This window comes from Heterocephalus glaber, unplaced genomic scaffold (genome assembly GCF_053883595.1).
Source record: "Heterocephalus glaber isolate CG9 unplaced genomic scaffold, H.glaber_assembly_v1.0 deba00001592, whole genome shotgun sequence".
Lineage (NCBI taxonomy): Eukaryota > Metazoa > Chordata > Mammalia > Rodentia > Bathyergidae > Heterocephalus > Heterocephalus glaber.
This window is the reverse complement of record NW_028258367.1, coordinates 1,576,368-1,593,142: the sequence shown is the minus strand read 5'-3', so window position 1 is coordinate 1,593,142 and position 16,775 is coordinate 1,576,368. Positions and strand designations below refer to the sequence as shown.

General features: G+C 39.6%; 1 long non-coding RNA gene across 2 annotated transcripts in view; it reads right to left on the bottom strand.

Moving 5' to 3' along the window:
* The window catches only part of LOC101704607 (uncharacterized), a 349,127-nt gene that overhangs the window by 216,699 nt on the left and 115,653 nt on the right, over positions 1 to 16,775 (bottom strand). Inside the window, exon 1 of one of the 2 annotated variants that reach the window (XR_015444012.1) lies at positions 861 to 16,509. The exons of the other annotated variant lie outside the window; for it this stretch is intronic. This is a non-coding gene — a long non-coding RNA (uncharacterized LOC101704607). Of the gene's footprint in view, positions 1 to 860; positions 16,510 to 16,775 lie in introns of those variants that run through there. 2 annotated transcript variants of the gene reach the window in all.

Below are 16,775 nucleotides of genomic sequence, written 5' to 3'. Positions count from 1 at the left end.
CAAAACTGTTCTCTCAGAATTAAAACAAGTAAAGAGAAAATAATTATAGATCTGACTGACACAATTAATCAAATTAGCCTAATTGACACTTACAGAACACTCTGCCAAAGAGCATAACACACATTGTTTCCAAGTGCACATGGAATATTCAGAAGAGACCATATTTGAACCATAAAAAATAACTTAAGAAATTTAAAGAATACAAACCATACAAAGTATCCTCTTAGACCAGAATGGAATTAAACTAAAGATCAATCTGGAAAATCTAAAAAGATTTAGAAATAAACAATACTCTTCTAAATTAGTCATTTAGTCAAAGAAGTCATTAGTCAAAGAAGTCTTCAGAGAAATCAGAAAATATTCAAAACTGGGTGAAAATGAAAATACAACATATTAAAATTTGTAGAGTGTAACTAAGGCAATGTTTAGTGAGAAATCTGTAGCATTAAATGCTTATATTAAGAAAGAAAATTTCAAATCAGTAATTTAAGTGTACCTTATAAAATAGACATGAAGATCAAATTAAACCCAGCATAAGCAAAAGAAGGAAAGTAATAAAGAGCAAAAACCTATGAAATTGTAAACAGAAAACTGAAGGCATAATTAAGGCATTTTCAGACAAACAGGAACTGACAAATTTGTCATCCCCAGTCCCACCGTAAAGGAAATTATTAAAACAAGTCCTTCGGATTGAAGCAAAATGATCCCAAAGGAAAGTGCAGAAATATAGTATGGATTACTTCCCTAATACTACTACAACAAATTAACAGAACCTTTAGTGGCTTAAAACAAAAATCTTGCAATTCTGGAGATTGGAGTCCCAAAAGGGCTAAAGTTAAAGTGTTAGCAGAGCTGCATACCCTTGCAGAGATTGGAAGGGAAGATCCATTCCTGCTTCTTCCAGGGCTAAAAGTCTTCAACTGGATCCCAGCCCCACTCCATCTTAACATCTTCCATGTTAGGCTGAGTCTTTCTCACAATGTCTTTTCTTCAGTTCTCCTCTTCCTCCTCCTTCCATTCATGGCCCATCCAGGGCCTATTCAGGCCCACCAGGACCCATCCAGGACAATCCAGAGTAACTGACTAGCGGTGTTAGTTTGAATAAATAGAAAACAAATTGTAAGATGTTTCATTTAAGTTTGAAGAGTGCCATTTGAGAAACTTATGACTAAGAATTTTAAGTAAATCACCTGCAATCACAGAGCAGAGAGCAATTTAGAACCTTGGCCTCTGGAAGCCAAGCCCCATCACACCCAAGACCCAGTAACCCCTTAAGGTGCTCCCTTCCATCCTCCACAATCACCTGGGCTCTCTTAGTGAAGGCATCCCCTGCCCTGAAGGCACCCACATCTTTCTGGGACAGCTTCCACTTGATGGAAAGTTCTTTGTTTCTATAACTGCATGTTGTGGTCATTTATGTACAGCAAGTCCTGTAAGATTTACTTCCTTTTTAAATGACTGTAAGCAAATGTCTATACCTGAGCCCTTCTGAGTTGGCAGCTGAATGTGACTGCATCTGGTACAAGCAGTGGCACCTGGGAATGCATTTCACAGAACAACACACGACCTACCTGAAGAGAAGTAACCATTACCAGGCACAGGCAGATTCCCTTTGCACTCAGCAATGTTCCCCACATAGTCGTGAATACTTGCATTAGTGCCAGTTAACCTAAGGAGGTTCAAACTCAAGAGGCTCTGAATTTACTCTCCGGGATAAGAGTTGGGGGGGGGGGCAGGAAGCAAGAAAGGAGAAAGAACATGGTTTTCCCTGCTAAATGGACACATCTATAGGAGAGTCCAGTGGTTTAATGACCTTAAGGATCACACACACACATACACACACACACACACACACACACTTCAATTAGATCTTTTACTTCTGCTGTCTAAATCACAATACACAAAGAGAAAGTATATGGAATGACTTAGAAACAAGATCATTGATAATGCAGGAAGGAGCACTGTGGAGCAGGACTTATCCCTAAGCAGGCATCTGCAGGGCTTACTGTATTTCAGCCACAGCAGAAACAAGGGAGCATCTAAAAAACCTCAGTGCTCTGCTTCCCCTCACCTCACCCAATATATCCAGGTCTACATATGGGGTGAGACACACAGGGATGAGGCATTTAAGATATTGTATAACAAACAAATCCCTCATACCTCTTAATTTTGTAACCATAATATGCTTGACTTTTATGTTCTTAAATTCATTGCTATTCTTTTCTCCCACATTCACTGCATTATTAGATGAAATTCATGACCTCGATACCTTCTGCACCGAGTAAGATGAGAAGTAAAGGAACAGACAACACCCATGGTAAATTTCCCTTCCCTAACACCACCATGGCCACTAGAGATATTTGCTATTCAATTCAAACACTGCATGTTGAGACCCACTGTGTACCAGACATTGCTGGAAGTTGAGACAAAAAAGTTGACTAAAACCTGGCCTATATCCTCAAGCAGCTCTCTGTGGCAATCCTCTCAGTACTGCAGTGGACATAAAAGTCTGAGAGACTGGGCTGCTTCATTCAGAGACCATTTGAAAGGATTCTAAGCACCAGCCATGACTACCACTAACAGCAACAGTAACTCAGCCTGAGCTGAGCACATTTTTTCCTATAAAAACCAACTTATCCCTTCCTCCTTATGCATCTATCAGAAACCATTTCAAACAGCAAGTAGAACTCTCACATACTGCTGGTAGAAAGAAAAACAGGTATAGCCAGTTTTCAAAACTACTTTGCAGTTTCTTTAAAAGATATACACTTGGGGCTGGAGATTTAGCTCAGTGGTTCCGCCACCTGCCTTGAAAGAGCAAGGTCCCGAGTTCAATCTCCGGTACCAAAAATATATATATATATACACTTCTCATATGACCCAGCAATTCTCCTAGATTTTTACCTAACATTAATGAAAATGTATGGCCACACCAACACATATACTTAAGTATTTATAGCTGTTATGTTCACTGTAGCTAAAACTGTAAACAACTTACATGTTCAGCAACCACTGACAGGATAAATCGTGGTAATTCATGAAATAGAATTCTACTCATGAATAAGAAGGAACAAATGACTGATACATACAACACAGTGAAAAGAAGCCACATACGCACAATTTCAGGGGAAAAATTATTTTAAAAATAGTATAAACCATTTTGGATTTGAAATCTTTGGGGATTCAAAAACTCTATGAATAAAGTTTGTTCCTAAATGCTGAAACCAAGAAATTTTTAGAACCAGATAGGATCAGGTCAATCACCAATGATATAGCTAAATTCAATTGGAACATGGGCCAGCCCATGATTATTTTATGACTGATGTTACTGGTATTGTTTTCCTAAAAACTATGCTAGTACACATACTGGTATGGTTATTTTAAGAAGGCCAGACCAATCCCCAGCAAATTACACTAGTAAAAGTAATGCATGTTACAGTATACTGTTTATGATACCAATGAAACAGCCCAAATTAATGTTGACTTCCAGTTCTTTATTTCTATAGATAACAATGACAGCGAAGTATAAAGGCATCAGGAGATCTGGACCAAAGACCTTACTTCCCTTTCTCTGTAGTCAGTACAATTCTAAGCAAGAGTCACCCCACACTCCTGAAAGATAGATTTCTCTTTTCCAAATGTTTATATAATTCTAAATCCTCCTGTTTGGATGGCCTGCTTGGTCCTAGAAGGCAGAGGTAGAGGAGTTTTCCATGGATTTGGCCTGCTGAGTATCCAGGTGGGGGGCGGGGGGGGGGGTAGAGGGTTCTAGATCCTTTTATTCTCTTAGAGGAAGAGATAAGCATTTAGGGGTGTTCAGTCATTGAAAGGCTGGTAAGCACACGATATTCTGTTCTTCAACTGAATCATATACCAACAAACTGCTGTATTCTCTTAACAAAGAGGAACTCTGAAGGAGTAAATGTATAGATGTTAGTATTCTTCCATGTTGTAAGACTTAAGTACTGTATTGTATTTCTGGGAGAAATATTCATAGATCCTGGAGTAATTTGAATAAGAACAGTGACTATTTACTTTCTTGTTTCCAAAAGAATTCTAAAAAAAAAAATTTGGCACAATAGTAGCAAAGGATCTTGAGAATTTTTTAAGGATCTTCCAATATTATCAAATAATTACACTTTTTTTAAAAAAAGACATTCAGAGTAGCAGGAAAGGATTAACTCCTGATAATGGGAGTTTTAGGCACATTTGTAGCCTAGGGACTTGGAGATTAAGAATAAACCATTTTAAATCCCACCATAGACTCTGAAAAACAAACATGTCGATTTTTTTTGCCATAAACTCAACATCAAGTGACTGCCCAAATATGAGCCTGTTAGCTGTCAGCCTGTGTAAATCACTAGCCTCTTTTGTTTTAGTTTCCTCCACTATAGGATGAGATTTAGAACAGATCAGTGTTTCTAATGTGCATCAGAATCACCTGGGAGCTTTCAAAAGGCAGACTGCTGGGCTTCTGCCCCATCCCCAGTTCATCGGTCAAGGATGGAATCCAGGAACCTGAAATTCATGGTCTCCTTGAGTGAGTCTCTGCCAGTGGCCCACAGATCTGAAATATAGCCAAGTAGATATCTGACACCCCAACTCTAATGGTTTATGATAATGCCATTTACAAGTAAGCCTAAAATTGGAAGTGGCATCACCAAAGCCAGCGTTGCTCTCAATACTTGAATCAGAACAAAACACAAATAAAAGTTTTAGGGGAATAGACCTTGACATAAATATCCTGATTAATTTTTTCATCTCTTTACATTTGAACAACTAGACAACTCACAAACATGTTACTTAAATGTCATCATACTCCATCTTAACCAAAGAAAGACTTACTTTTAAACAGAAAATTTGCTTTTAACCATTAGGATGAAAAATAACATCCTTTGCTAAATATTCCCTAGAAATGTGCATATTTTCACATTAGACATTTACTACAGGATGAAGACCAGGATCAACTTTAAAGTATGCAGGTAGACAGAGCACAGGAACTTTCTGATCATCTGCAGTGCTGCTACCCAAAAAATTCAGCCTTATCCCAGACTGGCTGAAACCTAAAATTCTATGATGGCAGTTTTCTTCCTTTGTTTCTCACCCATGCTCACGACTCCAGCTAGTTCTTAAAAGTCCATGCAGAAGGGAACACATGAAACCTGGGTGGTAATAAGTAGCTGCTGAGCTCCCCTTTCCCAGCACCCATCCATGCAGACAACGTCACTGGTCATTGATTGTGGTATTTTTCCCACTGAACCAAGATGAGGCTGTGCAGTCTTCTCCAACTCAGTGCTTTGGGCAGCTACATTTGACTAGTTGCCCTAAATTTTATGTCACTTACAACACTGGGTCAATAACCATTTATTGTAGTCTATGGTATGCCAGGCTGTATGCTCAGATGATTTGCTGAGAATAGAATGGAAAAGCATACTAAAGGCAACAGAGACTAATTTTTTCCTGCTTTTTTGTCCTACGATTTTGCCATGACTTGGCCATGGTAAAGATGGAGATTATACCCATTTTTCACGGAAAGGCAAATACATGAATTACATTATATCTACAGAGTTGAATATCCATTAGTTAAAAAACAACCATAGCTACTTGATACAATATGGATTAATCTTAGGACATGATAAATTAATAAATTAAGAAAACAAACTAAAAAGGAAAAAAACCCTAATCCCAGAAGACTCCATGAGGAATGGAGAGGAAAGGACTGATGAAAAACATGTAAGTAGATAAGTTATTATCAACATTCTGGTGTTAATCAGCTTTCTGTCACTATATAAAAATATCTGGGGTAATTAACTTTAAAAAGGCTTATTTTGGCTCATGGTTTTGGAGCTTCCAGTCCAATATTGGGAGAACCTATTGATCTGAACTTTCAGGGATGCTGGATAAAAATGGCAAGAAGCATGTGGCAGAGCAAACTGTTCACTTTATGGCCAAGAAGCAAAAGAGAAAGAGGAGGCCAGGGGTCCACAACTTCCTTCAAGAGTATGTCCCCAATGATCCAAAGACTTTTGACAGGCCCCACCTCCTAAAAATTCCATTCCTCCCAATACCACCATCCTGGAGACTAAGCCTTTAACACATCCAAATTATAGTAGTTCAAGATTTCAATTTATAGCAGTTCTATTTATTGTGTTCAATGGTGGATGTTCAGGTATTCATTACATTACAGGAAATTAAGCCAGGTATGGATGTGTCATGAAACAAGGACTATGGTTAATTTAATTCTGTGCACCAGGGTCCATGGGGGTAGGAGGGGAGTAAGGAGAGCGCACTGTAGCAACTTTTGCATGAAAACTATACTGAACATCATAAAAGCTACTGCCTACAAGCTTCTTGAACCAAATTTCAGGGATCCACCCCACTACAAGAACTCTGTAAGGACAGAATCTGACAGACAAAGAGACCATGCAGAAAGGACACACATGAAGTTCAAGTCACTGGCTTGAAAAACAAATCCTAGATGCCAAAAAGTCATCAGCCAATTTGATACATTAATTCATGTTACTTGTATTTTCTTTACTTTTGAAAAGAAGTTTGGGATACCCAAAGGAACACTGTAGTTCTTAAATTGGTAAATAAAAGGAATGTTATATCATTTGTTTCTACAGGAGAACTATATTAACAGATTGACAGTTTTCATAGGTTAATTAGGAAATCTGTTGGTGCTGTTAAGAAACTTGGCATATTTTAATTTAGATTGACATTCCTCAAGATATAGACATAAATGATGTTCATTCAATAATTGTGAGATGTTACAGAGTCTACAAAAGACTGATGTCTAGGAAGGGCCTACAGTCAAGTCATACGTAAAATGCATTCTGAATCACCACTGATGTTTTCAAATCAAAGCTAGGTCTTTGAAGAAGTATGCGGGATGTGAAACTGATGCACTCGAGATAAAAGAAAGAACTTAAAAGAGAAGGGCTATTAAACTGATTTGAAACTAGTTTAAAGGGAATCATCTAACTAGGTTTATACTGTGGCTAACATCTTAAATATGGTCACCACAGCTATAAGGGGAGGGCTAGAAAAGTCCTTTTAATTATTTACTATGTTATCTGTTGGACTGAATTCTAAAAAGTCAGATAAAAAGAATAGATTCTTGGCAGGAGCACTGAAAACATTTCTATACAGTCACTCAAAAACTATTTCAGAAATAGTGGGATTTTTCTTGGAGTTTTTATACCTTTCACTTCACTTAGTTCTCGTACACCCCAAAAAGATGAAAGCTCTTCTTATCCACAATTTTAGAGAAGGGTTACAAAGATTAAGTAGCTGTTCAAAATCATCGAGCTAGAGAGCAACATATCTAAGACAGGAGCTGGCTGGTCTACCGTTATCAGGCCAATATGGCACAGGAGGAAAGAGTCGTCTCCAGACTGACATTTCTGGATGAAAAAGGAAGAAGAGACCCAGAGCAGATGCTCAACATGTGGATTTTTACTGCCTTCTTTGCTTTCACTATGGCTCCTGCCTTCAGTTTGGCCAAGTGTCCCCAAGTCCAGTCTCTTTAGACAGTAGAATGCTCATCTTCTGCTCTGGAATGAGAGGAATACTATCTTCATTGTGGGAGAAAGATAGGTAAAGAAAGACTATAACTGCTTTATACAAACATTTTCAACCAATTCTCCTGTTTAGTTCCCACAGCGACCTCCAGGATGTTCCTGGTAACCCTGGTTCCTGAGGTTTTCTAGGATATATGGCTCCATGCAGTTTGGGTCTGGGTTTCTTCCTTGGCCAGATTATGTTTAGCTTTTTCTCTTCTGCAAAATCTGTGACCACATCCATCTAATGTAGAATCTCCAGTATGGTAGCTTATAGTAAGCGTGCTTTCCTGTTCTCTTTGTTTTTGTAAGTCTTTGCCTTTATTATTATTTTGATGCCACTTTCAGAGGAAGCAGCTACAAATATGTTTGCTCAATCCACCATACTTAACTGACTCTTCTAAAAAAACTTTGCTAGTGTACAAGAAAAATGTGTATCTAAGTCCTTATGTGAGCTAAAATTTTACACAAAGTCTGCTTAGAACATGTAAAACATTAAGGCCCACAACCTCTTTGTAAATAGGAGAGCTGTGTGCCCTTACTGCAAACATTTCTTCAACTACAACCACCTGCAACTGTATGCTCGTTTTCCAGTCCTGGAGAGTGAAATGAGAAAAGCCAGCCCCAGCCATCCTCAATTGTTCACGGCCCCAGTTAACAAGGCCATCATTTGTAGCATGAGCTGCACTTTTTTTCACAAAGCTTAGCCACTGTTATTTTAGAGCAAGACTAGGAAATGGTGCAGCCTACTAAATTGTACCATTGCCAGAGCTCTGGATACTTTATAACTTCTAAATTTTGAAACTGTACAATAGAGGAATAATATTTCACTTGTAAAGAGAATGAATGCAATTTTTTGCCATCACCTGCTAACACCAAAATCAAGTCAACCAATCCAGTTGTTTAAGTTGCATTTTTGTAGCCCTAAAGGGAAACATGGCAGATTTCTGACATCAACTGAATGCACAGTTGCTTCACCTGACCTTGCTCCCTGCCATGGTCAGTAGACAATGGGCAAGAAGAGACTTGAACAGACAGTAACCACAAAGCCTAATTTTCTGAATTTTCCTTCCATGGCACTAGAAAAGAAAAACTATAACAAAAGCAATTTTAGAAGATGTCATATCCACTGCTCGCCTCCATAGCAGGAGACCCTTGGAGAGCCTTGCTCTGAAAGTGTCCTAGGAGCCTTCTCATCCATTTGCCATGTCACATTCCTTCTTTCATTTAGAATTATAATGCCCACACCATTCTAATTCTCAAAGACAATTTATATAAATTACAATAAAGACTATAAATAAAAGATGAAGATCTCCTGTGAATTTTTAACATCATGTTTTCTTTTCCTAAGGTACTGTGCATCCTGATCACTTTGCAATATTTTCACTGGAAAATGGAGAAATTCCACCTGTCAGAGCCCTATAAGAAGAAGGAAAATTTACAAATGAATTTCACTGGCAGTCATCTTCAGATATAAAAGAGCAATGAAAAAAGATATTCTACAACATATGTCATTAGGGAATTGCAAATTAAAACAATGCCACTACTATTAGAATGGCCAAAATCCAGAACACTGATCACACAAAATGCTGGCAGAGATGTGAAGCACCAGGAACTCTCATTCACTGTTAGTGAGAATGCAAAATGGTACTGCCACAGAAGATGGTTTGGCAGCTTCTTACAAAAGTAAACATACATAGGGCTGGGGATTTAGCTTAGTAGTTCCGCCACCTGCCTTGCAAGAGCAAGGACCCGTGTTCGATCCCCAGTACCAAAAAAAAGAAAAAAAAAAAACAAAAGTAAACACACTTTTAACATATGATCCAGCAACCATATTCCTTGGTATTTATACAAATGAACTGAAATCTTACCCCACACAAAAACCTAGATAAGATATTCACAGCTCCTTTATTCATAATCACCAAATACTTGGAAGCAACCAAGATGTCTTTCAATAGGTGAATAGATAAATTGTGGTACACCTAAATAACACTGCTGAAAAGAATTGAGCCATCAAGCCATGAAAATACATGGGGAAAGCCAAAAGCATATTTCTAAGTGAAGAAGATAATCTGAAAAGGCTACATATTCTAAGATTCCAACTCTATGACATTTCTGGAAAAGTCAAAATGATGGAGACAGTAAAAAGATCAGTAGCTGCCAGAGGTTGGGGGAGGAACAGAAATAAGTAGACAAAGCACAGATTTCCAGAGCAGTGAAACCACTCTTTATAATACTATCATAGTGGATACATGTTGTCACATATCTATAAAAACCCATAGCTGGTACACCACCCAAGAGTGAACCTTAGTGTAAACTATGCACTTAGGGTCATAATGATGCGTCAGTGTAGGCTGGTGGATTCTAATGAATATACCACTTTGGTGCAAGATGTTGTTAATAGGGGAGGCTGTGAACATGTAGGGTTTGGGGGTAATGGAAACTCTGTGTGCTTTTTTTCTCACTTTTTCGGTGAAATTCAAACTTCTCTAAAAATGAAGTTGAAGCAGAGAGAGAAATAAATCCTTAGTATCACTGAATATCTCATCAGCGTTTCAATAATTTCATAACTTTTCATTTTGTTTTGCATCTTGCCTCAGATAAGCAGTGACAAAGATCCATCCATCAAACTTGACAAAACTTTTAAAAAGACAGGAAAAAGTGGATGGAAGGAAGGGAGGGAGGAGAAAGCTATATAACAGAGGGCTGAGAAACCAGCATGGGTGATCACTGACTGTGACTGTATTTGTTTTCTACTGCTGACTAACGAATGACCACAGGCTCAGAGGCTTCAAACGACACACGTTTGCTTTCTCATGGTTTCTGTGTCACCAGTATGTCAAGGCTTGGCCCCTCTGCACAAGGTCTCCCAAGGTTGCAGTTGAGATGTCAGTTGGACTGCATCTCATCACAGGTTCTACAAGGGAAAGACTTGCTCCGCGCTCCCATAGGCATTGGGAGGGCTGATTTTTCTCACAGCTGTAGGACTCTCAGCCACTTGTTTCTCCAAGGCCAGAAGAGGACAGTGTCTCTGACATCAGGAAGAGACCCAGTTCTCCTTTTGTGGCTCTCTCCTAACTTGGACCTATCCAAGAAGATCTTTTTGATTAACTCAGAGTTAACTGATTAGAGACCTTAATCATAAATCCATTCCTCTTTGTCATACAGCATAACATAATCACAAAATGGCATCTTATCTCCTTTGCCATAGTCTATTGGCCAGAAGCAAATTACAAATCCCAAGACACTCAGAAGAGGAGATTATGCAAAGCTGTGATTCATGGTGGGTTACCTTATGTTGTGTTCACAACACCTACCCCATATTTTCTTAAGTAGAAAATAGAGTTACTGAATCACTTCCTTATTGAAATATAAAAAGAAAAAATTAATTAATTTAGGGTATAGTTAGAAGAGCAAAGTCTGTCCTGCTGTTTGGTCAAGAATTGCCCTCAACTACATATAGAGGAGGAAAGAGGAGCAAGATATGCTAAATACTTTGCTGGCTTTTGACTGTCAGTCATACAACCCATACAAAATGAATTGCAACATGTTTTTGAGATGCACGGGGAAATATTTTGAAAATTAGTCATGCACTCTCATTTCTGCCTTTATAAGCACATACCCTACACAACTTCATTTGTTTGCCTACTAGGATGGTTTGGATGTGTTACCAAAAGTATGCCAAGAGAAAAACTTTGAGTCTACCCACACACACACACAAACACACACACACACACACACACACACACGCACACACAAATGGGATTTCTCAGAAAATAACCTTAAGAACATACTATTCTCTTAAGGTGGAGGTATTTGTATACTCAAATTTCCCGTTATGCAGCAAAGGCAGTTTGGTAGGCTAGACCACAGAGAGGCTCTGGGCTATAAGAGAGTCCCATCTTGGAGCCCCCAGCAGTAGGAGGAGGTGGCCCCCCAGAAAAGGTTGGAGACAATCATCAGGGCCATCAGGCTGGGTGGAGGATGCAGCTAGGTATGAGACGTTATGGTTTGGATGTGAAAAGTTCCCCCAAAGCCTCAGCACTCAGAGGCAAAGCTTGTGGAATGTGCATGGATTATGAGGGTGTACAGCTGACTCGTTGTTAGGAGATGGGGGCTGATTAGAGGTGGGGCTCTGGGGGCATGACCTCAAAGTGTGTATCTCCCTCTCTAGCTCCTCCTTCACTCTCTGCTTTCTGACTACCATGACATGAGCAGCTTTCCTCCACAGCAGGCTCTTCCCCCATGCTGTCGGTCCTTGGAGCTGGCCGACCATATACATAGACTAAAACCTCTGAAAACTTGAGCTAAAATAAACCTCTCATTCTTTAATTTGTGGATGTCCAGTACTACGTCTCAGCAAAGAGAAAGCAACTAAGACAGAGGTTAAGGGAGTTGAGAGCCACGCAGGGAACACCACAGGTCCCTGAGCAAGCGTGCAAGCAAGTGTAGTCACCTCACTGCGAATGTCACTATGATGTTGCCCCACCGAAGAGGAAGCAAATGCATTAGTACCAAAAATCCCCAACTCTCTCCAGATGCTCTGAGACCATTTGAGTCATGCCTCTCCACCCACATACCTCATTCATCCTAGGAAAAGGAGAGGCTGCTGAGTTTTTTTAAAACTCCTCCCCTTCATATATTTTTGTTTTTGATTTTGTTTTTGGTACTGGGGGTCAAACTCCGGACCTTGCACTTGTGAGGCAGGCAGCGGCACCACTGAGCTAAATCCCCAGCCCACCTTCATATATTTTTAAAACTGGGCTCACAAAACTTTACTAGATTATATTCCTCGGAATGAGGGTCTGGACATACATAGACCAAACTCAGGAGGAAGAGGCTAAAACTGAGAACAGGCTGGGGGAGAAGCTTTACCAAAGCTTCTTATGTGTACATGCTGACTTATGTGTGCAGTCGAAACCTAACAAAAACAATTTTAACAAAAACAATAACAATAAACTTAATAAAAACAATCATAAAGGGGGTGAAGGGAGCACAGGGAATGGGGAAAAAATAAGAACCAAGATACATCATGTACAGGTACAAGTACCCAATGATAAATGTAAACGTATTGTATACCTAAAATGTACCAATAAAAGGATTTAAGCAAAAAAAAAATCATAATCGAATTCATTTTAGAAGTTCATGCTCTCTTACTCTACCCTTGATCTTGGGACTCCTACTGTACTAGATGAGAGACCAGGATTCCGCATTGCTAATATGAATCTCAGGGGATTGTGATGTGGAGATTCATACGATCTCCAACCCACATTTGGGAACTACTCTACAAGACTCTGTTTGTTCCAACACTGATCAGTGTAACTTTGTCAGCAAAAGGTATGAGGCTCAATAAGAACCAAGAGAGACTATGTAAAGGTGCAAATTTCCAATGATGAATGTCATTATATTGTATACCTAAAATGTACCAATGATTAGAATGAATAATTGATAATGCAAAATAGGAAGAAAAGGTCCAAAGGGGTAGGGGTAGTGGGAGGGGCAGGGGAAAGGAAAGAAGGGAAAGGAAAAAATGCTGAGAAATGGAAAAAATGGAAATAAAGTCTTTGTAAATAGGGAAGGGTGGAGGGGGTGAAGGGAGGGCTAGGATAGGGGATGAAAAAAAAGGTATGAGGCTTGAGCCTATTAGAATGCTCTCTAGGTCTGCCAAAACTAAAGAACAGCAAAATCCAACGCCAACAACAGAACCGAAACGCGAGCTCTGTGAGGACTTTCTCAGGAATTTTGTCTGTTTTGCTACTGAAGGAATGAATGACTGAAGACTGGATGGGCGATGAGCCTACAAACCTGCTCACATCCCTAACAAGTGAAGGCGCCACATGTAACAGAACATCTGTCACCCCATCAACACTTCAAGGAGTTTATTTCCCTCCCTTTTTTCTCTGCTCCAACACTACCTCTGAACAGGGGAAGTCAAATCACTCCTGCCCTGAGAAGTAGCAGGGCCTTGGAGCAGCCACCCTCCCTCCAGTGCTCCCTGGCTTGCTGCCATTGGCACGGCCAAGAAACATAAACCCAACCCTGAAAATCGTTGCAAAGCCACATTTTTACTGAAAAACTCTAAAAGAGCCCCCAAAGGGACCCTCACGTTGATATACAAGGAGCAAAACATCTCCCCAAATCCCATTTCCCTATTTCTCCTCCAGGAGTCTTTGCATGGCGCAGCAAGCACCTCCTACCCTGCACCTCTCCCTCGCTTTCCAGCCCTGGCCTCCTGACAGCCCCTCCTACCCTTTACTCCAGCCTTTTCCTCTGCCTTCCTGATCTCTCCACTCTTCAGTGAACCTCCACACCCTCTTAAATTACAGTGTTACATTCACACCCTTCACACAACTAACCACAGGAGCACCCTAGAGTTCCAATGCCTGCCTCGAGTTAGCTAGGAGGACGAGGACCTCTTAAAAGAAGGGCTTTCCAGAGAAAGACCAAACCGAAAATGAGAACTATAGGCCAATCTCACTAATGAACATAGATGCAAAAATCCTCAATAAGATACTGCCAAACAGAATGCAGAAGATCATCCAGAAGATCATACACCCTGATCAAGTGGGATTCATCCCAGGGATGCAGGGATGGTTCAACATACGCAAATCAATCAATGTAACACACTATATCAATAGAGCCAAGGACAAAAACCATGTGATTATCTCCATAGACGCAGAAAAAGCATTTGACAAAATCCAACATGTGTTGATGATAAAAACCCTACAAAAAAGTAAAATAGATGGTCTCTACCTCAAACTGATAAAAGCCATCTATGAAAAACCAACAGCCAGTATCATACTAAATGGTCAAAAACTGAAATCCTTCACACTAAAATCAGGAACAAGACAAGGATGTCCACTATCACCACTCTTGTTCAATATAGTTCTGGAAACATTAGCCATGGCAATTAGACAAGAGAAAGAAATAAAAGGAATAAAGATAGGAAATGAAGAAATCAAATTGTCATTATTTGCAGATGACATGATATGCTATATAGAAGACCCTAAGAACTCCACCCAAAGTCTTCCAGACTTAATAACCAAATTCAGTCAAGTAGCTGCTTACAAGGTCAACATACAAAAATCAATAGCTTTCCTCTACACCAATGACAGACTCACTGAGAGAGAAAGGGGGCAAATAATTCCTTTCACAATAGCATCCAAAAAACTGAAATACCTAGGAATCAACCTAATGAAAGAAATCAAAGACCTCTTCTCTGAAAACTATACCACTCTGAAAAGAGTGAAGATGATCTCAGAAAATGGACAGACATCCCCTGCTCCTGGGTAGGAAGGATTAATATAGTGAAAATGGCCATACTTCCAAAACTGCTATATAGATTGAATGCAATTCCAATTGAGATCCCAGCAGCATACTTCATAGACCTCGAGAAAACAATCCAAAAATTCATTTGGAGCAAGAAGAGACCCAGAATAACAAAAGCAATTCTAGGTAACAGAGACATGGCAGGGGCTATCACAATCCCCAACCTGCAACTATACTACAAAGCTACTGTGGTTAAAAAAAAAACAGCATGGTACTGGCAAAGAAACAGACCTGAGGACCAGTGGAACAGCTTAGAAGATGCAGAAACAACGCCAGACACACTCAGCCATCTCATCTTCGATAAAGGAGCCAAACACCCTCACTGGAGGAAAGATAGCCTCTTTAATAAATGGTGCTGGAAAAATAGGGCTTCAACTTGCCAAAGATTAAAACTAGACCTATATCTCTCACCATGCATTAAACTAAAATGAAAATGGATTAAAGATCTAAATATTAAAATAGAAACTCTGAACCAGTTGGAACAGAGGTTAGGTAGAACCCTTGAAGACATCCGTGTAGGAAAAGATTTTATGAACAAAACCTCAGTTGCCCGTGAACTAGCACAAACAATCAATAAATGGGATCTCTTCTTAGTAAAAGGCTTCTGCACAGCAAGAGAAACCACCAGCAGTGTGAAGAGACAACCCACAATGTGGGAAAAAATCTTCACCTGCTCTTCCTCAGACAAAGGTCTACTATCTTGAATCTATAAAGAACTTAAAAAGATCAGACCTCCCAAATTTAAAGACCCAATCCCAAAATGGACATCTGAAATGAACAGACATTTCTCACACAAAGAAGTAGAAATAGCAAATAAATACATGAAAAAATGTTCAACATCACTGGTCCTTCGAGAGATGCAAATGAAAACAATGCTGAGATTCCACTTCACCCCAGAAAGAATGGCTGCTATCATGAAATCAACCAATAACAAATGCTGGCGGGGCTGTGGGGAAAGAGGAACCCTGCTCCACTGCTGGTGGGAGTGTAGACTGGTGCAACCACTGTGGAAATCAGTATGGAGATACCTCAAAGAACTAGGACTGGAAGTCCCATTTGACCCCACTATTCCACTGCTGGGGATCTTCCCCAAAGAATTAAAAGAATCATACCACAGTGATATATGTGGGCCCATGTTCATAGCGGCACAGTTTGTAATAGCGAAAACTTGGAAACAGCCCAAATGCCCATCAACTGGAGACTGGATAAAGAAAATGTGGGGTTTTTTATAAAATGGAGTACTACTCAGCCATAAAAAATGAGAAATTAGAGACATTTATAGCTAAGTGGATGCACATTGAGGAGATATTCTTAAGTGAAATAAATAGGACACACATGTATAAATACTGAATAGTTTCTCTGGTGTGAGAAACTGAAAGTGTAAATATGGACTAAATGTATAATAGGTAATGTAAAATAGGAAGAAAAGGGGCAAAGGGGAAGGAAGTGGGAGGGCTAGGGGAAAGGACAGAAGGGAATGGGATTAATAGGAGAAAATGGAAAAATAGGAACAAAATCTTTGTAAATAGGGAGGACTGGAGGGGTTGAAGGGAGGGCTGGGCAAGGGTGAAAAATAAGAACCAAGAGAGACTATGTAAAGGTGCAAATTTCCAATGATGAATGTCATTATATTGTATACCTAAAATGTACCAATGATTAGAATGAATAATCGATAATGCAAAGTAGGAAGAAAAGGTCCAAAGGGGTAGGGGTAGTGGGAGGGGCAGGGGAAAGGAAAGAAGGGAAAGGAAAAATGCTGAGAAATGGAAAAAATGGAAATAAAGTCTTTGTAAATAGGGAAGGATGGAGGGGGTGAAGGGAGGGCTAGGAATGGGGAAAATATAAGAACCAAGATGCATCATGTAAAGGTACAATTCCCAATGA